General features: G+C 37.9%; 1 non-coding gene across 1 annotated transcript; it reads right to left on the reverse strand.

Moving 5' to 3' along the window:
* Positions 1-1157: 1157 nt before the first annotated feature.
* Positions 1158-1230, reverse strand: TRNAG-CCC. Its single transcript has one exon. It is a non-coding gene; the product is annotated as a tRNA-Gly (tRNA).
* Positions 1231-22262: the final 21032 nt, after the last annotated feature.

Genomic DNA, 22262 nt, shown 5'->3' on the forward strand with positions numbered 1-22262 from the left:
TAAGCACATTATATTTAACTTTTTACTTTGGCTGTACTTGGCAGCTCCACAATACAAATGATATTTTTTCTGTTATATCTACCAAAATACTGCAGAAAGGTTAGTAGCATTACTTTCAAAAGAAATTAAACAGGCTGTGCTGATAAAGCTGCTTTCATTGTTCTCCATTTACCTAAGAAACTTATAACCTTTTTTGGAAGAAGCCAGGGAATGAAATATAAACATTTTCCTTAAGCAAAGCACATTCTTTTCAGAGCAGCACTGGTTATAATGGAATTCAACTTATCTAGATACTAGTTTGAGGTGCTTAGATCATGGTGAGAGGGGCAGTGCAGATATGTTTTAAATATTTCTTTTTTGTGATAAGATTAGAGAACCAAAAATGGTAAACCATTGGCAGAAGTCTTGGTTTGAAATTAAAACATGCCCAACATAGTGAATGAGCCTCTAAGTTCTATGATCAGAATCAGAGAAGTACTGATCATTCCATAAACACAATCAGGAGCATGTGTGTCTATGTGTGCATGTATTGGTGTTTGGGGGCAGGAGGAACGGGGGAAAGGATATGAGAACTAAGCATAGGCTTAGGGGTTCTGTACAAAGACAAATCCTGGACAGGAGAAGGCAACCGCGCTGAAGAAAATATCATGAACAAGATGTTCAGCTCCCACCCCCCAAATAGGTCTTCATGCAATTGCTCAAGAAGTAGGGAAATACAATTTTTGTAATGTTTGCATCTCACAATGAGTTTCTCAGTGAGTTTTGACAAAAACAATGCTACTTAGCAACCTCTTGCAAGGTTTGTACTTTATACATTTAAATACAGTCCTTTCTTATATTTCGGAAAATATTTTACTGTCTATAAACTTTTGAGTCTACCACAGCTAAGTGTGAAGCTCAGAAAGCAAATTATTTTTGTAGTTAAGTAGTTCTGTCTCCTAATATTTCATCAATTTTTTTGGTGTGAAAGGTTACTAATATCTTTCCTTAGCATTTAACTTTTTATCTGCTAGTCTTATATTCCTAACTAGATTGCAAATCCTTTTTTTAAAAAAATATTTATTTATTTGGCTGTGCCAGATCTTAGTTGTAGCACACAGGATCTTTGATTTTCATTGTGGCACGTGGAATCTTTAGTTGTGGCATGAGGGATCTAGTTCCCTGAACAGGGATCGAACCTGGGCCCTCTGCATTGGGAGTGCAGAGTCTTAGCCACTGGACCACCAAGGAAGTCCCTAAATTTCAAATCCTTGTGTCTGATTTTCCTTGTGTCTTCCATAGGACTAACTCAGTGTCTTTTATGTAGACAAAAATTCGTTTTCATTTTATTTCATTAGAAACAATATTAGGATGGAAATCAGGAATAAAAGCTTTATTTTAAAGTTAATATAGACCATCTAAAAGGAAAATGAGGAATAATACTAGAAATAGATGGAAAAACAGCACTCAATCATTTACTCATTCAAAAACATTAGAATATTCATGTGCTGAATACTGTTTTAGGCTTTTGGGACATGTTGGTGCACAAAACAGACAAAAATACTTGCCCTGGATTAATAATATAAATGGTATGGGGAGAAACAGGATAAGGGGAGTGCCAGGGGCAGAAATGTGGGGGGAATGGGATGGATTTTTAATAGAGTGTCAAGGAAGCCCCCACTCAGAAAGTGATATCTGAACAAGACCCAGTGGAAACAGGGAATGAGCCAGGGGAGTATTTGGAAGAAGAATACTCCAAGCAGGGAGAACAAAGTCAAAAAGCCTTGAGGGTGAAATAGGTTATGTGTGCTCAGAAAGCAGGGAGGCAGCCTGTCTGGGCCAAACATTGTGAGAGACCAGAGTGCTGCAGGAGATGAACTCAGAGACAGTAAGCTTGAGGAAAGGTACAGATTACGTAAGGCCTTACAGGACTTCTTCTTACTTACATAAGGACTTTTTCTATTTGGGGGAGGGGAGTGGACAGTGAGATATAAATTCAGAAGATGCTAACAAGAGAAGTGCCATGATCTGACTTACACTCTAATTTCTCCTTTAGGATCACTCTGTTTCCTTTATTGAAACCTTGCTATACCAGTGAGAGTTTGCTGTAGATGCAGGGAGCTCAGACCTGGTGCTCTGTGACAACACAAAAGGGTGGGGTGGGAGGTGGGAGGGAGGTTCAAGAGGGAAGGGATATATGTATACCTATGGCTGATTCATGCTGATATGTGGCAGAAACCAACACAATATTGTAAAGCAATTATCCTCCAATTAAAAATAAATACATTTTTTAAAAAAGTAAACTATGCTATAAAAGTGTAAGGGAAACCAGTTGGGAGAACTGTCAACAGTCTTGTAAAGAAATGTGGATGGTTTGGCCCAGAATGATAGCAGTAACTGTGAGAAGTGAGAAGTGATACGGTTATGATTATATACTGAAGTTAAGGTCAATGAGATTTGATGATGTAAAGTGTGAAAATTAGACAGAAATCATGGATGACTAAAGGTGTTAAGAAATATTATCTAAAACTTGGAAGTAAGACAAAGGGATGACTGCACATCCTTTTTATATAGACCGTTGTCTCACAGGCCTGGGCAAGGATTATTGAATTCTCCAGGGCATATACCCATGTTGATTTGCTATTTACTATTGTGAAATAACTTCATTACTGTGAAGTTACATGTTCCCTTGCAAACTTGTGCACTAGAGAGGCAAATATTTTCCATCCATTAGAGAGGGTAACCTTAGCAATAGTATTGTCCTGAAGATTATTAACCACCTTTGTCTCCAATTCAGCAAAATTATTTTGCTTGCCTTCCTGACTGACTACACAACATCTGTTTCTCCTTTCAATCAGCTTTACCTCTTTTGAGTCTTTGTTTCTTTTTGAATCAGCTTTACCACCCTGCCAGTTCTCTAATACATGAGCTAAGAAATTTTTGACACATGTTCATTGTATATTTGTATACAAGCCCCATGTATTTATCTTTTAAAAAATTATACTTTGACATGGGTGCTGGGTGTGAGCAAGGGGAAGAATAAACCTACCACTTACTGAAATGGGGGAGATTGTTGGAGGTACAAGATTTAGGGGGAAGATTGAGAGTTTGGCTTTGGACAGGTGATGTATAAGGTGCTTATTCAAGTGGAGATGTTGAATAAGAAGTTGGATGGAAGAGTTTGAATAAGTGAAGAGAGGTATATTCAGGGTATGAAATTGGGGGCTATCAGTGTTAGACACAGCTTAAAAGTCTAGAGATAGGGTAAAATCTCTAAGGGAGTCCAGCTAGAAAAACAGTCTAAAGATTGACTCCTGAGGCCTGTAAACAACTAAAGTTTAGGGAAATAGGATGAATGAGAAAAAAAATAAAATAAAGTGGCTAGGAAATCCAGGTGTTTATGCTGTCTTGGAAGCTAATTTTCTGTTGATAAGTGGGACTGTGCTCCCTCCTTGTTGTTTGACCTGAGGCCAAACTATGGTGGAGGTAATGAAGATAATGGAAACCTCCTTCAAAAGGTCCCCTGCACGCACTGCCGTACTCAGGACTTGCAACCCTGCAGCAGGCCATCTCCAACCCATGCCTCCGCTGGAGACTCCTGGACACTCACGGGCAAGTCGGGGTCAGTCTCTTGTGAGGTCAGTGCTCCTTTCTCCTGGGTCCTGGTGCACACAAGAGTCTGTTTCCCAGGTCCTGAGTAAATTCTTGTAGCTCTATGGTGGACTTAATGGCAACCTTCACCAAGAGGGCACCAAGTCTGCTGCACCCAGAGCCCCTGCCCTGGCAGCAGGCCACTGCTGACCCTTACCTCCACAGAAGACACTCAAACACTCAAAGGCAGATCTGGCTCAGCCTCTGTAGGGTATCCTATTGTGCACAAGGTTTTTTTGAATGGTTCTATGAAGACCTACGAGACCTTCTAGAACTAACACCCAAAAAAAGATGTCCTTTTCATCATAGGGGACTGGAATGCAAAAGTAGGAAGTCAAGAGATACAGGGTTCAGGCAAATATGGCCTTAGAGTACAAAATAAAGCAGGGCCAAAGCTAACAGGGTTTGGTCAAGAGAACACACTGATCATTGCAAACACCCTCTTCCAACAAAACAAGAGAAGACTCTACACATGAACATCACCAGATGGTCAACACCGAACTCAGATTGATTATATTCTTTGCAGCCAAAGATGGAGATGCTCTATACAGTCAGCAAAAACAAGATTGGGAGCTGACTGTGGCTCAGATCATGAACTCCTTATTGCCAAAATCAGACTTAAATTGAAGTAAGTAAGGAAAACAACTAGACCATTCATGTATCACCTACAACAAATCCCTTATGATTATCCAGTGGAAGTAACAAATAGATTCAAGGGATTAGATCTGACAGACAGAGTACCTGAAGAACTACGGATGGAGATTCATGACATTGTACAGCAGACAGGGATCAAGACCATCCCCAAGAAAAACAAATACAAAAAGGCAAAATGGTTGTCTGAGGAGGCCTTACAAATCACTGAGAAAGAAGAGAAGCTAAAGGCAAAGGAGAAAAGGAAAGATATACCCGTTTGAATGCAGAGTTCCGAAGAATACCAAGGAGAGATAAGAAAGCCTTCCTCAGCAATCAATGCAAATAGAGGAAAAAAACAGAATGGGAAAGTCTAGAGATCTCTTCAGAAAATTAGAGATACCAAGGGAATATTTCATGCAAAGATGGGCACAATAAAGGACAGAAATGATATGGACCTAACAGAAGCAGAAGATATTAAGAAGAGGTGGCAAGAATACACAGAAGAACTGTACAAAAAAGATCTTCATGACCCAGATAACCATGATGGTGTGATCATTCACCTAGAGCCAGACATACTGGAATGTGAAGTCCAGTGGGCCGTAGGAAGCATGACTATGAACAAAGCTAGAGGAGGTGATGGAATTCCAGTTGAGCTCTTTCAAATCCTAAAACATGATGCTGGGAAAGTGTTGCACTCAATATACCAGAAAATTAGAAAAACTCAGCAGTGGCCACAAGACTGGAAAAGGTCAGTTTTCATTCCAATCCCAAAGAAAGGCAATGCCAAAGAATGCCCAAATCACCACATAATTGCACTCATCTCCCATGCTAGCGCAGAGAAGGCGAGGGCACCCCACTCCAGTACTCTTGCCTAGAAAATCCCATGGATGGAGGGGCCTGGTGGGCTGCAGTCCATGGGGTCGCTAGGAGTCGGACACGACTGAGCGACTTCACTTTATTTTTTCACTTTCATGCATTGGAGAAGGAAATGGCAACCCACTCCAGTGTTCTTTTCTGGAGAATCCCAGGGATGGGGAGCCTGGTGGGCTGCCATCTATGGGGTCGCACAGAGTCGGACACGACTGAAGCGACTTAGCAGCAGCAGTAGCAGCACATGCTGGCAAAGTAGCATTCAAATTTCTCCAAGCCAGGTTTCAACAGACTGGTTCCAAATAGGAAAAGGAGTACGTCAAGGCTGTATATTTTCACCCTGCTTATTTAACTTATATGCAGAGTACATTATGAGAAACGCTGGGCTGTAGTAAGCACAAGCTGGAATCAAGATTGCTGGGAGAAATATCAATAACCTCAGATATGCAGATGACACCACCCTTATGGCAGAAAGTAAAGAAGAACTAAAGAGCCTCTTGATGAAAGTGAAAGAGGAGAGTGAAAAAGTTGGTTTAAAGCTCAACATTCAGAAAACGAAGATCATGGCATCTGGTCCCATCACTTCATGGGAAATAGATGGGGAAACAGTGGAAACAGTGTCAGACTTTATTTTGGGGGGCTCCAAAATCACTGCAGATGGTGATTGCAGCCATGAAATTAAAAGATGCTTACTCCTTGGAAGGAAAGTTATGACCAACCTCAAAACTATATTAAAAAGCAGAGACATTAGTTTGACAACAAAGGTCCGGCTAGTCAAGGCTATGGTTTTTCCAGTAGTCATGTATGGATGTGAGAGTTGGAATATAAAGAAAGCTGAGCACTGAAGAATTGATGGTTTTGAACTGTGGTGTTGGAGAAGACTCTTGCGAGTCCCTGGGACTACAAGGAGATCCACCTAGTCCATCCTAAAGGAGATCAGTCATGGGTGTTCATTGGAAGGCCTGATATTGAAGCTGAAACTCCAATATTTTGGCCACCTGATGTGAAGAGCTGACGCATTTGAAAAGACCCTAATATTGGGAAAGATTTAAGGCAGGAGGAGAAGGGGATGACAGAGGATGAGATGGTTAGATGGCATCACCAACTCAATGGATATGAGTTTGGGTAAACTCCGGGAGTTGGGGATGGACAGGGAGGCCTGGCGTGCCATGGTTCATGGGGTCACAAAGAGTCAGACATGACTGAGCAACTGAACTGAACTGAAGTGAACCATAAACTTCCAGATGTTCAAGCTGGATTTAACAAAGGCAGAGGAACCAGAGATCAAACTGCCAACATCCACTGGATCATGAAAAAAGCAAGAGAGTTCCAGAAAAACATCTACTTCTGCTTTATTGACTATGACAAAGCCTTTGACTCTGTGAATCACAACAAACCGTGAAAACTTCTTCAAGAGATGGCAATACCAGACCACCTGACCTGCCTCGTGAGGAATCTGTATGCAGGTCAAGAAGTGACAGTTCAAACTGGACATGGAACAAGAGCCTGGTTCCAAATTGGGAAAGGAGTATATCAAGGCTGTATACTGTCACCCTCCTTATTTAACTTATATGCAGTGTACATCACGCGAAATGCCAGGCTGGATGAAGCACAAGCTGGAATCAAAATTGCCAAGAGAAATATCAGTAACCTCAGATATGCAGATGACACCACCCTTATGGCAGAAAGTGAAGAGGAACTAAAAAGTCTCTTGATGAAAGTGAAAGAGGAGAGTGAAAATGTTGGCTTAAAACTCAACATTCAGAAAACTGAGATCATGGCATCTGGTCCCATCACTTCATGGCAAATAGAGGAGGAAACAATGGAAACAGTGAGAGACGTTATTTTTGGGGGGGTCAAAAATCACTGCAGGTGGTGACTGCAGCCATGAAATTAAGACGCTTGCTCCTTGGAAGAAAAACTATGACAGTTGGATGGCATCACTGACTCAATGGACATGAGTTGTGTAAGCTCCAGGAATTGGTGATGGACAGGGGAGCCTGGCGTGCTGCAGTCCAAGGGGTTGCAAAGAGTTGGACATGACTAATGACTGAACTGAACTGATGACCAAGCTAGACAGCATATTAAAAAGCAGAGACATTACTTTACCAACAAAGGTCTGTCTAGTCAAGGCTATGGTTTTCCAGTAGTCATGTATGGAAGTGAGAGTTGGACTCTGAAGAATGCTGAGCACTGAAGAATTGATGCTTTTCACTGTGGTGTTGGAGAAGACTCTTGAGAGTCACTTGGACTGCAAGGAAATAAAACCATTCAATCCTAAATGAAATCAGCCCTGAACATTCATTGGAAGGACTGATACTGAAGCTGAAGATGCAATACTTTGGTCACCTGATGCAAAGAACTGACTCATTGGAAAAAAATCCTGACGCTGGGAAAGATTGAAGGCAGAAGGAGAAGGGGATGACAGAGGATGATGAGATAGTTGGATGGCATCACCACTCAATGGACAAGAATTTGAGCAAGTTCCGGGAGTTAGTGATGGACAGGGAAGCCTGGCATGCTGCAGTCCATGGGTCACAAAAAGTCGGACATGTCTGAGCAACTGAACTGAACTGAACTGGAAGCTAATTGAAGAAGATGTTTCAAGTAGGAAATAGAAAACTATTCTGTCAATGCCTCTGAGTACTCAAGCTAGATAAAGACTGAGAATTGACATTGAATTTAGAAACATTTGTGTCCTTAACCAAATCACTTTTGTTGCAGTTATGAGGTTAAAGCTTAATTGGAAAAAATTTCAAAAGACAATGAAGATGAAATCATTGAAGTCAGAGAATACAGATGATTCTTCTGAGAAGTTTTGCTGTGTTTTTTAGTAGGGTTTGTTCATGCACAGTAGGAGGACAATAGGCCAAGTCTATGGGCACAGATTCAGGCCCAGGTTCACAGCTACGCGTGTGAAGTGAGACCAGTCAGCCTGACTCTGTGCTCTTCTTAAGTCATACTCTGCTCTGAGGGTGCAAGTATAGGTGGCCTAAAAGTTTGATGGAACAGCAGCTGAGATTTTTCAGGTGATCATGATAGAGCAAGAGATGTTCAAAGGACTTGAGGTTGTACAGAGAAATGAGTATAGTCATGGGCTACAGAATTTAGCTGGAGAAGGAGTAAAAGGCACATGAGATAGTAAACAAATTGTGAAACAGAGGAACAGAGGCTCTTACAAACTTAATGTTGAAGTCAGAGAACTCCAGAAGTAAGTTATAAAGTCAGAGAACTCTAGGGAGGTGGAATTGGTAATTCTGATAATTCACACTATAGATGGTTACTTATAAGGTCTAGATCGTTTCTGTCTTACTTAGTAGCTTTTCCATTATGGTTTATCAAAGGATCTTGAATATAGTTCCCTGTGCTATACATTAGGACCTTGTTGCTTATCCATTTTAAATGTAATAGTTTTATCTACCACTTCCAAACTCCCAGTCCAAAGTATAAAAAAAGGCATTTACATAGTGTATAACTGCGTCACTTTGAAGCAGAGATTGGCACAACACTGCAAATCAACTAGACTTCAATAAAAAATGAGTTTAATGGCTAAAATAGGTGAAGATTCAAGGTCAGGACCACGATAAAGGAAGAAGCAGAGGCATAGAACACCCTCGGAAGTGAATAGGCACATGGCGTGGACTCCCAAGGAGCAGTTACCCAGCTTAGAAGTGGTGCTGTGGAGTGAGGCTCCCAACAAGTCTGGGTATTGAGACTGTACTAATACCTTATCACACCATACAATTGTTCAGCTTGTTTGTAAAGTAAGTTGTATTGCTTTTCACAACCTTAAGTCAGAGAAATAGGAATCATCATAGAAACATTTACTTTGTATACTGGAGCGGATGGTCTTATAAATAATGCTTTAAAATATCCATCTTTTCTACTTCCCAAAATAGCAATGTGTAAGTGAACAACAACTCATCTCTTGGCCCTTTTCACCAAAAACACAAGCAGAAAGCAAAGTAGGCAGTATAGAAGGCTAGGCAACAGTAAAACTGGTGGCTGACACATGAGAAGAGGAATATAAAATGAATCAAGTGGTGGATGCAAAAAGAAGGGAAAAAAAGTTTAAGAATAAAAGAAGGGAGAAAAATTAGGTTCCAGAGAATGAGAAAACAAGCTTTCAAGGCTTTGCATAGGGATCAGAAAAGCCTATATATAGTAATAATAACGAGTAAGCTATGGAAAGAATTACTCAAGAACGTATATTGCAGGAGATTTCTGATGAAACAATAAAACCAAGGTATACCAGTAATTTCTGGTTGATAAACTACAACAGGTATCTTAGGACTGGGGAAGATTTGGGGTGTTTAAAATTACTCACATTGACATCATAATGCTCAATAAAACAGTCTATTTGCAATCATCTACATCAAAATTCACAAATGATGGTTTTTATTGCTTATTTAAAACACAACTACTACTAGTATTAGTTATGCTTGAATCCAAATGACACTTAGATGCATGAAAGAGTAAACAAAGTGTTCAGGTAACAGTGGAGGCTCTCGAGTCGGTTGTGTTGGTACCTTCTTTATGCAAGGTGAAGTAACAGATTTAATATTTAAATATGTTCGGTTATACAATCACCCCTCTTTCGATATAAACAAAAGTGTTCATTCAAGAGATTGACTTGACTTTTTTTTTAATAGAGCATTAAAAAGATAGCAATCTCAAGTAGATTATTATCGTGTAAATTGCTCACTTTGATGACAGAAGCAGTAGGAAACTCTAATAAAAACAAAAAGAATGGCTTTGATTTCTATTGCATCTGCTTGTGAAGTCTCAAGTAATCCCTTAAAGACTTGTCCACACCCTCATTATGTAAAGGCGATCCTGTCACTTTTTTATGATTTTAAAGGAAAATTAGTTTGAGAACAAATGTTGACTGCATACTGCCAGTTTTATAATAAAGATAAAAAGACTTGGGATTGGAATGGTGTTACTTAATTTAATTAAGAAATGATCTCTATCCGTCCTTAGTACAGCAAACATGATTGAACATATACACATTTGTTCTGTTCACTTAACTGGCAGGAAACATTGTTCCTTAATTCCAGCTTACACATTTCTACTCATTTTCATAACAACTCTGAGAAAAACCAAACAGAACATTTCTAGGGGATTATGGCACTTCTCAGATAGTCCTAATCACTTGAACAGCATTACTAGGTGCAAGGCTTAATGCCAAAATATTCTAATTATGCACAAAGGCACTGCCTATCTTTAAGGAATGCATCTGAACAAGATGGGACAGTATCTCTACATATGTCTGATCCTATAAGGATTTAAAGGATTTATGGTCCTCAAATAACTTGAAATTTTAGAAAGTATTTTTGGTCACTTGTAGAAAAGGCTGTAGTCAAATTACAGTTTCATGACAACAATACCAGAAAATTTTAGAATTTTCCCTACCCTTTTACCATCAAAAATGTAGTTCCACTGTTTATTTTGATAAATAATAATTTTCATTTTGGATGGGTTAATTCCCTGCACTGTCCATGCACACACACACACACACACACACACACACACACACACCATTTGTTGCATATCATGTACTTAGTGCATCTATTGTTAATGTTTGACTGGACTTATCTGTAAATTCCCCAAATCTTGATAAGTTTGTGAGAAGTTCTTTCTCCTGGTGATAGTAATCTCTGCAAGTCAGTGTATTCCAGAGGCAACTGAGAATCTTGGTCTCTTTCACAAGTCTTAGAATGTGTCTAAGGGTTAGGTTTGCCCCCTGAATTATAAAGCATCTCAGGATTTCCAGACAGCAAATGCTTGTCACTAACCTGATTTATGTTTGTTATGTCTGTCAAATGTTTCAGATGCTCCAAATTGCTCCATCTCTATTATTTCTCTTCAATTAACTTTGAGAAAACAAGGGAAGGGACTGCAAATGTCTGTTGGGTTCTCTTTGTGTTCATGTCCTGGTCTCACAAAATCTCAAGGGTTTTTTTACTTGATACTCAGAATGCTCACAATTAAAAGTGAAAGATGAGATATGAATCCATGTTCAAACAACAAAGTGTGTATAAAGTGAGAAGGGAGTTAGTTGGCTAAAGGAATCTGAGCATTAACTTCAGAGTAGTCTCCACACAAGAGAATCTTAAGTTATATCACCAATGCTCAATTCCTCTTAATCTCTGAACTCTGCTTTCCTCCCATGTCTTCTCTATGCTTAGGCTGTCTTAGCTCTTAGTTTCCAGAAGCTCTATACCATATTTCATGGACCTAATCATCACTGATTATAAGAAAAAAAATTAACTTTTTGTACCAGCAAGAAAAAAAAAAAAAACTGTTGACCTTTAAATAATAGCACAAGTTTCTTATGACACAGAATGTAAAATGCACCCCAATCTCAGAGATATTAAAATATAAGTGAAAATGGGGCATCCTAAAGTCAATGAGGGGCTTTCCTGGTGGCTCAATGGTAAAGAACCCACTTGGCAATGCAGGAGATGTGGATTTGATCCCTGGGACAGGAAGATCCCCCAGGAGAAGGAAATGGCAATCCATTCCAGTATTCATGCTTGGAAAATCCCATGGACACAGGAGCCTGGCACGGGTCACGAAAGAGTTGGACGCAACTGAGCAACTAAACAACAACAACAAAAATCAATGAGCTATAATTGGCCATTTTCTCATCAACTCCAAGGTCATGATAGTTTATAACATTTATCAGGAATAGTTAAACTTAAATAAGATCACACCTATCTCTGAATGAATTAGAGTGGCTGGCCAGAAAACCAGTATATGTTGATCAATTTCATTCAAGCCCCTTGGGCCAACAGTAGGGAAGGGATGGTTTCCATGAAGAAAGTTAAGATCTCTTCCAGAATAGGAGGAAATAAATTCTGGAAAGACAACATAATGATAAATGCCCAATATTATAAACCCACATAAGAATTAAACCATAGGATGCCTGACTCGCATTAAATAATTTTAAGTGCCTTCACTGAATATTTGATCTCCATTGCAAAAAGATTTAAAACTCAAGATCAATTAATAAAGAAAGAAGAATAACATTTGGGGGGCTGAACAGTATCTGAAAATGCTTCACTTCTCTTTCAAAAGATCATTTCTCTTTTTATCCTCTATCTCTTGCTTCAAATCTGTTCACAATATGGAAATCACCTACTGTTAGTCCTGAGGCATATAGCATCAAGGCTACAACTATTTTTAGTCAATGAAACATTTTGATAGTATTCTTCCAGTAATATGTTTGTTTGGACAGTACCCAAACTGTGAGCTAATTTCATCCTATGTTTTAGTAATGATGCAATTTATACAATAACTCAGAATTAGTTGAACACCCTATGCAGCACTTTCCAAAGGGAACAGACAATAAACAATGAAAAGCTCCTCTATAGATCCTCATAACATAATAAGACTAGCTGGTTATTTTTAATTCAAATTATAGGCAAAACTAAGAAGTACCATAAAGAGGAAACTTGAGATTTTTAGTTGTTAGGTTTTTTCTGCCAATGGGTAGCACTGATGCCCCTTTGCTAGCAGCTCAGACCCTTTTTAACTTCAAGAGATGCAGTAGAAGATGCCCTCTAGACCGGCCATCCAGGGTTAGGAAGCACATCAGTCTCTAATCCACCAGAGTGCAGCTACTCTGCAATCCTCAGTGGGGCGGTGACCCAGGGGATCTTCGAGTGACAGGCAGCAGAATCAGAAGTGGTTGCAGAATTGAAGAGCTATTTAAGATTCAGTCATTATGCATGAGTCTCTACTCTGTAGACACTAAGATGCTTTTTCTTTTATTACCATTTTGAAAGTAGAATGTAATTCAGCAACTAAAGCAGCCAGGGCAGCAAGAGCAGCCAAATAATGAAAGAGAAGCAGACAGGACATCAGGAGACAGGTGGCCCCAAAGAGCTCCAGTGAAAGAACTGTGAGAATAAGAGACAGATTCTATAAAGATTGAAAGAGAGGGTAGCGAAGCCCTACCAGAAACATTAAAAAACTGAGCACTCAGCCTCTCCTAAGAGTATGTTTTGTGCACTTAGTCACTCAGTCATATCGGACTCTTTATGACCGTTTGGACTGTAGCCTTCCAGGCTCCTCTGTCCATGGGATTTTACAGGCAAGAATACTGGAGTGGGTTAACATTTCTTCCTCCAGGGGATCTTCCTGACCCAGGGATCAAACCTGTATCTCTTGTGTCTCCTGCATAGCAGGTGGACTTTTTACCTGCTGAGCCATCAGGGAAGATTACTCCTAAGAGGGTGGAGATTAAATCTTTGGTAACCCATGCCAAAAGATAATTAGGAGGCTGAAAATGAGGGAACATAGTTAAAGCAGCTTTTGTATGTATGCCATAAACTATTCATTAAGACACAATTTCATTTAAACTCTACAACAACTTTAGGAGGTAGATGTTCTATGTTACAAATGAAAACACTTAAGCCAAGAGAAAGAGGAATTAAACAATTTCTCTAAGGAAACATAGTAGAAAACTGAGGAAAGCAGTACTATATACTAGGCATTCATTCATAAATTCAACAAATATTTGTGGGCACCTTCTCTGTGCCAGGTACTTACTTAGTTAAGTCAAAGTCCATGATATATTTTTAAATAAGAATTCTAAAATTAGTAAAGCTATAAAAGAAAGAATCTAAAACATAAAAAATAATAATATGAAGAAAGAATAAACCGATTTTGAAAATAACTAAATAGAACTTTAGAAATGAAAAATAAGGTCCTTGAGATTTTTTTTTTTTTTTTTTTATGCTCATAAAATAACTGACACTTTCTGGGCACTTACCATGAACCACATACTGTCCTGAGCATCCACTTATTTTGTCCTTACAATCCAGGTTTGAGGTAGGTATTATTAGTATCCACCTGATGCAGAGACACGAAAATGAGGGGGAACTTGCCCAGAGGCGCATGGCCAATTCTAGATGCCAGGATTTGAATCTGATATTGCAGAGTCTTTAGTCTTTTTTTTTTTTAAGCTGAAAATAGATACAAAAATAGGGATGTAATTCATATGCCATACAATTCACTCCTTTGAAGTATACAATTCAATAGTTTCTAGTAAGTCCACAGAGTTGTGCAATCATCACTGCAATCTAATTTTAGACATTTTCATCACTCACAAAACAAAACCCATGCCCTTCCCTGCTCCCCATTTCCAGGCAACCATTAAACTACTTTCTTTAGCTTTGTCTAGTCTGGATATTTCATACAAATTAAATCATACAATAATACAATATGTGTCTTTTGTGACTGACTGCCCTCACTTAGCATAATGTTTAAAAGGTTCAACTATAGTATCAGTTCAGTTCAGTTCAGTCACTCAGTCGTGTCCGACTCTTTGCGACCCCATGAATCACAGCATGCCAGGCCTCTCTGTCCATCACCAACTCCTGGAGTTCACCCAAACTCACGTCCATCGAGTTGGTGATGCCATCCAGCCATCTCATCCTCTGTCGTCCCCTTCTCCTCCTGCCCCCAATCCCTCCCAGCATCAGAGTCTTTTCCAATGAGTCAACTCTTCACATGAGGTGGCCAAAGTACTGGAGTTTCAGCTTTAGCATCATTCCTTCCAAAGAACACCCAGGGCTGATGTCCTTCAGAATGGACTGGTTGGATCTCCTTGCAGTCCAAGGGACTCTCAAGAGTCTTCTCCAACACCACAGTTCAAAAGCATCAATTCTTTGGTGCTCAGCTTTCTTCACAGTCCATCTATAATATAGCATGCATCAATAGTTTATTCTCCTTTTTATTGTCAAATAATACCCTATTGTATGAGTAGACTACATTTAACTTATCCATTAATTCGCTGATGGATGCTGAAGTTGTTTCCACACCTTGTTATAAGTTGAATAATTCTATAAGAATAATGCAGCCAGAATGTTCCCGTATAAGTTTTGTGTGGATATGTTCTCTTCCCTCTAAGGCATACAGGTAAGAGTGGAATTACTGGGTGATATATAACTTAGTGTTTACATTTTGAAGAACTACCAAACTGCTTCCCAAAGTAACTATATCACAATACATTCATTTTACATTCTAGCTGCTTTGAAGTGATATCATATTGTGGTATTTATTTGCATTTCCGTATTGACTAAGGATGTTGAATATTTTTTCATGTGCTTAGTGGTCATTTCTGTATCTCTTTTGGAGAAATGCCTATTGAGGCCTTTTGCTCCCATATTCTGAATACATACTATTTATGGTGCCTTTAACCTAGTTCTTAGCAAGAAGTCTGTGACTAGGGTAGCAGGATAAAATAGGAGAAGGGAGGTCATTATCTAAATGAAGAAACCATAAAGCCTGTGATATGAAGTCCTTTACTGTGAGACTCGCCAAGCCCAGAACACTGAATCTGATGGAAACATCACCCTAGAGAAGACAAGATAAATGATTGTATAAAAGGTTTTAAGACAGACAGACAAAACTGAAGATTCAGACTATGCCAGATCACTCTCCTCCCCTTCCACAAATAATTCTTTAACAAATAACTTGCCTCATTCAAACATACACAGTAGTAATAAAGGGTCAGATGGATGAAAATGTGCATATAATTGGCATTCCTATAAGAGAGAATTTATATAATATCAAAATTGTTTAAACATTTAATAGAAGGAATATTTATTTAATAAATAAAATACACTTGGCTCAGAAAACAAAGAAATATAAATACAAAGATGTGTCAGTATTAATAAAATTACTAAGCATTAAGCATAAAAGAGAAAAATATATCCCTTCAGAAGGGAAAAGAGGATGTTCAATAAGTGTCCACTATCTTGGTTTCAGACATTTCTAAACACTCCATATCTGAGGACAGTGATGATGCCCATACATTACTGAGGGAAAGAAAGTGATGCAACAATTTTATCCCAGCAAAGTGGCCTACTGCATGCAAGAGCCAGAAAGAATGCAGCACATGTGAGCCATTCTTGTAAAATTACTGGCCAATGAAACCAGCCAACTGACAGATGACTCAAAATAATGACCTCAGGGAAGAAGCCATGGGAAATAAACTAATGAAGAACTCTGAATCTATTTAATTGTAGAATTCAATAGGACACATTTGGTTGTAGGCAGAATTCAAATATTATAAGCTTTGACAACATATGATTAATAAAATAATATTTCAAAAATTAATGGTCAAGAGAAGGGAAGACGGCAATCTCTAAATGCATTTTAATACAATTTAAATGTCTCAGAGAAATTGCAGATCAGTTCAGACCACCATAATAAAGTGAATATCACAATAGAGAGAGTCACACAAAATTTTTGGTTTCCCAGTGCATATAAGAGCTATGTTTACACTACCCTCTAGTCTATTAAGTGTATAATAGCATTATGTTTAGAAAACAATATATATACTGTAATAGAAAGAATATTTTATTGCTAAAAATGCTAACCATCATTTAAGCCTCCAGAAAGAGTTGTAATCTTTCTGCAAGAGTAATATCTAAGATCACTGATCACAGATCACCATAACAAATATAGCAAAAATGAAAAAGTTTGAATTATCGCAAGAATTACTGAAATGTGACCAGAGACACAAAATAAGCAAATGTTTGAAAAGTGCTGGCGATAGACTTGCCTGACACTGGGTTGCCACAGAACTCCAATTTGTAATAATCAAAATATCCACAAAGCACAATAAGGTGAAGGGCAACAAAATGTGTTATGACCACAGGTTTTTCTTAACTAGCAATTTTAAAAATAAATTTAAAAATTTTAAGAGAGATTCTTCATTTTAATGGCAATTATGACTGAATTTCATCAAGTGGTATGATGTGTTCTTTTGGACTTGAGTAAATATTACATTTAACTGGATGATGTGTATCACTATTTTGAGACAAAATTATGTATGGTATGGCCCAATAAGCATATGCTTGTTAGGTGCACATTGATACAATAAATTTTTTCACCTTTAATTAATTGCATTAGTAGATTTCTTGATTTTAGATGTCTTTACACTCCTGGAGTAAATTCAGCTTGAATCATGGTATATTCTTTGATAAACTGCTCAATTTTTTTGAGTAACAATTATTTACAATTTTAGATTTAAGTTCTTAAATATATGTATGGTGGGAAGTTGTACTAGCTTATTAAATAAACACCAGACTCATAAACCTTAGAGATTTCTGTGGTTATGTGTGATGGTTTAAATAATAGTATACTTATCTAATTTTTAAACATTATCCTTTTAATGGCATGTCTTACATTAGCTTCCAAATCTCTTCCACAGGTATTATCTGCTCAGATTTTCTATCTTTACTTCAGTTAGTTTTGTTACTCAAAAATCACCCAGTTCCTTTTGGCTAGAAAATCATTCAACTCCTTTTGGTTTTCAAATGTATTGCCATAGAATTGCAGGTAATATTCTCTCATAGCTCTCTTAATCTCTTCCAAATCTTTTGTTATATTTCCTTTCTTCCATCCAAACCCATTTAGATGGAATCTTTAAAATTTCTTTTACTGTCCCACTCCACACACACACACACACACACACACACACGATTTCTAGAACACTATTCCTTAATCCTAGGGTCTTGCTAATCTATAAAAGGGGTACAGTTTGTTCAGTTTAGATTTTTAAGTCATAAAATTGCACACAGGTACAATTATCCTTGATTACCCTTGACCACAAGATGAAGTCTTTGTCTTGATTTTACAAGCCATGCTGTTTAAATAATATATATCTTTAAATACTAGAGTCATTCAACAACCAAGACATACACTGTCAGAAGTGTGTGGGAAATGCTACTGAGGGAAGAAATCTTCCATTTCACATTTATTCAGGGGTATCTGCTTATTAAATGAAATTAAGGATGAAATTAGCAGCAGAATTTAAATCTCTCTCTGTTTTTCCCTCCTATTCTCCCTCTCCCTGCTCCCACACCAAATAACTTAGCTCAAGGCAATTATTGGGTTTTCCATAGCAGAATAAATATATCATCTATTTCAAATTTAAGACTTAAAAATACATAGTCACGACATCATCTTAAATTTACTATGTATCATTTTTTCTTCTTGATATGTTAAGCTCTTCTTTGATTTTTTCTTTAGCTAGGACACTGATTTGAGTATATTTTTCAGACAGAGGATAAAGTGGTATACTCTCTGATCTCTTGAATTTGGGGAAATTTGTCTTTCCATTAGCTGGTTAGACAGATGATATCTTGGCTGAATATATGATTCTTGAACTGTAATCTCTCAGTAATCTATTAAACTAATCCCACTGTTTTCTTGTATCCAGTATTGCAAATGATATGCCCAATACCACAAAGTTGTGATGTTCTTTCCAGGCTATCTAATGAAAAGCCACTAAGATAGGCCTTGGTGTATGACTTTGTAAATTAATTCTTTCTTGGTTCAAAGGAGGATTTTCCAATGAGCAGACTCAAATCCATTTGTAGCCCAGTCAATTTTTCTTAATGATGAAATTATTACCACTCTATTTCTTCATTTTTCTCCCTACAGATCTCCTGGTGTTTATATGTATGTTTTTAGAATATTTTCTAAGTTTATTCAGTTCAGTTCAGTTTAGTCGCTCAGTCGTTTCCGACTCTTTGCGACCCCATGAATCGCAGCATGCCAGGCCTCCCTGTTACCTTTTATTTAATAATATTCATCACTGTGTAATTTTACTCTGTATTGTTAGAATTTTCCACCATTTAAACTTCAGGAAAAAAAAAATGTGTTTCTCATCAGTGACCACAGGAAGGTTTTTCTGCCATGTGATCTGAACCATAACTACTGATTTATTAAAATTATCTTTTCATTCTCCCACTGACTTGGCCACAAAGGGAGCCATTTATTCTTCCCTCAGTAACTGGGTCTCCTTGTTATTATTCTTTGCTGAAAGATTTATGTCCCAATGGCACTTGTACAGTGATGATATCTTTATCATTGTTCTTTACTAATTGGAGCCACAGTCGAGAGATGGGCAGAAAGCACACATTTGATATTTGATGGCTGATTTGCAGAGTCACCTCAAGAAATGGGCTTCGGCCTTCTTGTAGCTCAGTTTCTCTAAAAATAAAATGAATATAAAATGACATTTATACAGGCTTTTGATCTTATAAAAGTATAAAGTGTCATTAATTAGCATTCTTTAATGCTAGCTTTTGTGACTGTTAAAAATATAATAATACTCTGAACTCCTTTAGTACCTTTCATCTGAGAATGTTAAAGTGTTTCGTAAACTTTTACTAATTAATCAAGCACCATTGTAAGGGAGGGACAGTATTATTATCTCTACTTAATGGATTGGAAACAGGAGTTCAATAGATTATAGACTAAAGGACAGACTCCAGACAGGACAATTGCAGAAGAAGAGCAAAAGTATCTTTGTCTGGACTTTGTTCTTAAGGACACCCATCCCATTGAAGGGCTTCTCTCTTCATGACAAATAATTATACACTATAAAATTTTTATTTTGCCTTTGAGGCAGAAGAAAATACTTCCCACTCATTCTTCCCCTCTCTTGGATATAACCTTAACCCAAGGGAGAGTAGTAGACATGCTCCTCAGCTCTCTGCATCTCAGGGATACAAATTTCTCCAAAGCAGATGGACAGACCATAGACAAGATGCTCACAAATTTCTTCAGCAGTTTTTATAGACACATCTCATGTAAAAGTTCATTGTAAAGCAACATATATTAATAACATATCATTGTTTAATAATTAAAATGTTTTCATACATTCATTGAGTCAATAAATGTTTATTAAGCATCTCCTACGTGTCACACACTATTCTCGACAATGGGGATACAGCAGTAAATAAAACAGTTGTTACTCCCAAAACACCTTACATTTCACAGGAAATGGAGGTGAAAAGAAATAGTAAACAAAGAACTACATATATTGTAGGAAAATATAAGGAGAAAAGTGGACACTTTCCTGATGGTCCAGTGGCTAAGACTCTGCACTCCCAGTGCAGGGGACCCAGGTTTGATCCCTAGTGAGGGAACGAGATCCCACCTGCAACAACTAAAGAATCCTGCATGCTGCAACGAAGACTGAAGATCCCACGTGCCACAACTAAAACCCAGCACAGCCAAATAAATAAATATTTTTTAAAAAAGAAAGAAAAGTCAAGTTCCAACATATTTATTGTCTTCTCAGTTGCTAATAAAAGATGTTTTTAAAAGAAGAAGAATAAAAGCGAATTACAGTAGGGAAATGAAGAAAAAGGGAGAGGCCATGCTATTCTCTATAGATGCCAGGGAGCTGGCATTTAAACAGAGACATAAAGGAAGTAGAGGGGCCAGTCCATGAATAAATGAGGGGAGATTTTTCTGGCAAAAGAAACAAGGGCAAAGGTCCTGAGGAAAGAGTATGTTTGGCACATTCCAAGATCAACAAGAAAGCCAGTGTGGTTGGAGAAAAGCAAACAAGATGAAGAGTGAGATGAGATTAGAGAGCTGGGGGCAAAGTGGTGCTCAGAACAGGCAAAGCCTTATTGGCCATGGGAAGGATTTCCATTTTATTCCAAGTGATCAGTGAAGCAATTGAATGGTTTGGAGCAAAGAAGTGACATGATCTGACCTATGTGTTTAAAGAGTCACTCTAGCTGCCATATGGAGAAAAGACCACAAGGATGGAAGCAAGATTTTGTTGCAGTACTCTAGACTTGAATCAGACTGTGGCAATGAGACCCCAGAGGAAATATTAAGTAGCTGGATACATGAGTCTTGAATGCAGAGAGGATGGCCAGGTTGGGCACATATATGTGGGCTGGATGAGATCACCAAGCAAACGAAGGTAGCAGGGAGGAAAAGGAGGGCCAGGCTGAGCCTCAGGATGTCACTGTGCATAAGTGGGAGATCAAGGGAGATCCCATAAAGAAGACTCAAGAGTGAGCAGGGAGATAGAAGATGAACCAAGAGAGTGATATCCTGGAGGTCAAGTGGAAAAAAAAAATATGTGTGTGTATATATATATATATATATATATATATTTCAAAGAAGAGAGAATCACTAACTGTATGAAATGGTGTTGAGTAAAATAAGGTCTGAAAACTGACCATTAAATAGTGAAATACTGGTCTCATTAAAGACCTTTAAAAGAAAAATTTCAAGAGAATAATGAGAAGTCAGATGGCAGTAGAATAAGTTTTCTTTACAGAAATCTCTCATATCCTTCTTTCTGACTGAATTCTGAACTGCTTAGGTCTCTTTCTTATCAGAGGAATTTTCTCCAACCCTGAGCAGCTCTGACTTATATTTTGTGTTTTCTTGGTGTTTTTTGTTTTTGTTTTTCTATTGGTTAGTAAAATATTATTTTCTATTTAAGTCATCATTCATTCAACAAATATTTATTCAATATCTGAAAAACACTTCTTTGGAAAGCTGCAAAGATTTTCACAGATAGTATTTTAAAATCGCTGGGAGATAATCAGTAATCAAGAAAAATCTTATTGTTTTGGTAATATTATTTTTCTGGTGAGATATTTACTCCCATTACATATCTAAACTGCTGTAAGCACAATATGTTGCAATGAAGTGGCTACAGAATACTCGGGTTAACCAAAATTTGGATAGCAGAAAATCCAGCTATGCTACAAACCTTTTCCCTTTATATGAAGCTCAATATAGGCTTGCATGTTATAAAAAGTATGCTAGATTTTCCAGAAAATGGTCTGGATAAAAGAGAGGCAGAGATGAAACTGACACATTTTCTAATAGTACTGGGAATTAGATACTGAGACTAGCCCTTCTGATGAATAAAGTATTTTTAAAGTTTTTCAAAATATATTTTAGCATGCTGGCAAGAAATCAAGGATTCTCTAGGGACCAAATGGAAAGCAAAAGCAAGAACCTGAAAAGGTAAATGGATTTCCACCCTGTCTTAGCTCAGATTCCCTAGAAGCAGAACCTGAGGCCAGAACTTATATACTTGGATATAGTCTCATCTATAGTCTAGACTTAGTCTGATGCAGGGAGCAGAGATGGCAAGAAACTTGCGGCATAAATTTCGCCACATTATTGTTCCTCCCGAGGCAAGCGAACCACATATTTGAACCCCTGTATTAGTCAAAGTAACAGTTAGAACAGGACATGGAACAACAGACTGGCTCCAAACTGGGAAAGGAGTACATCAAGGCTATATATTGTCACCCTGCTTATTTAACTTATGC

This window comes from Bubalus bubalis, chromosome 4, assembly GCF_019923935.1.
Source record: "Bubalus bubalis isolate 160015118507 breed Murrah chromosome 4, NDDB_SH_1, whole genome shotgun sequence".
NCBI lineage: Eukaryota > Metazoa > Chordata > Mammalia > Artiodactyla > Bovidae > Bubalus > Bubalus bubalis.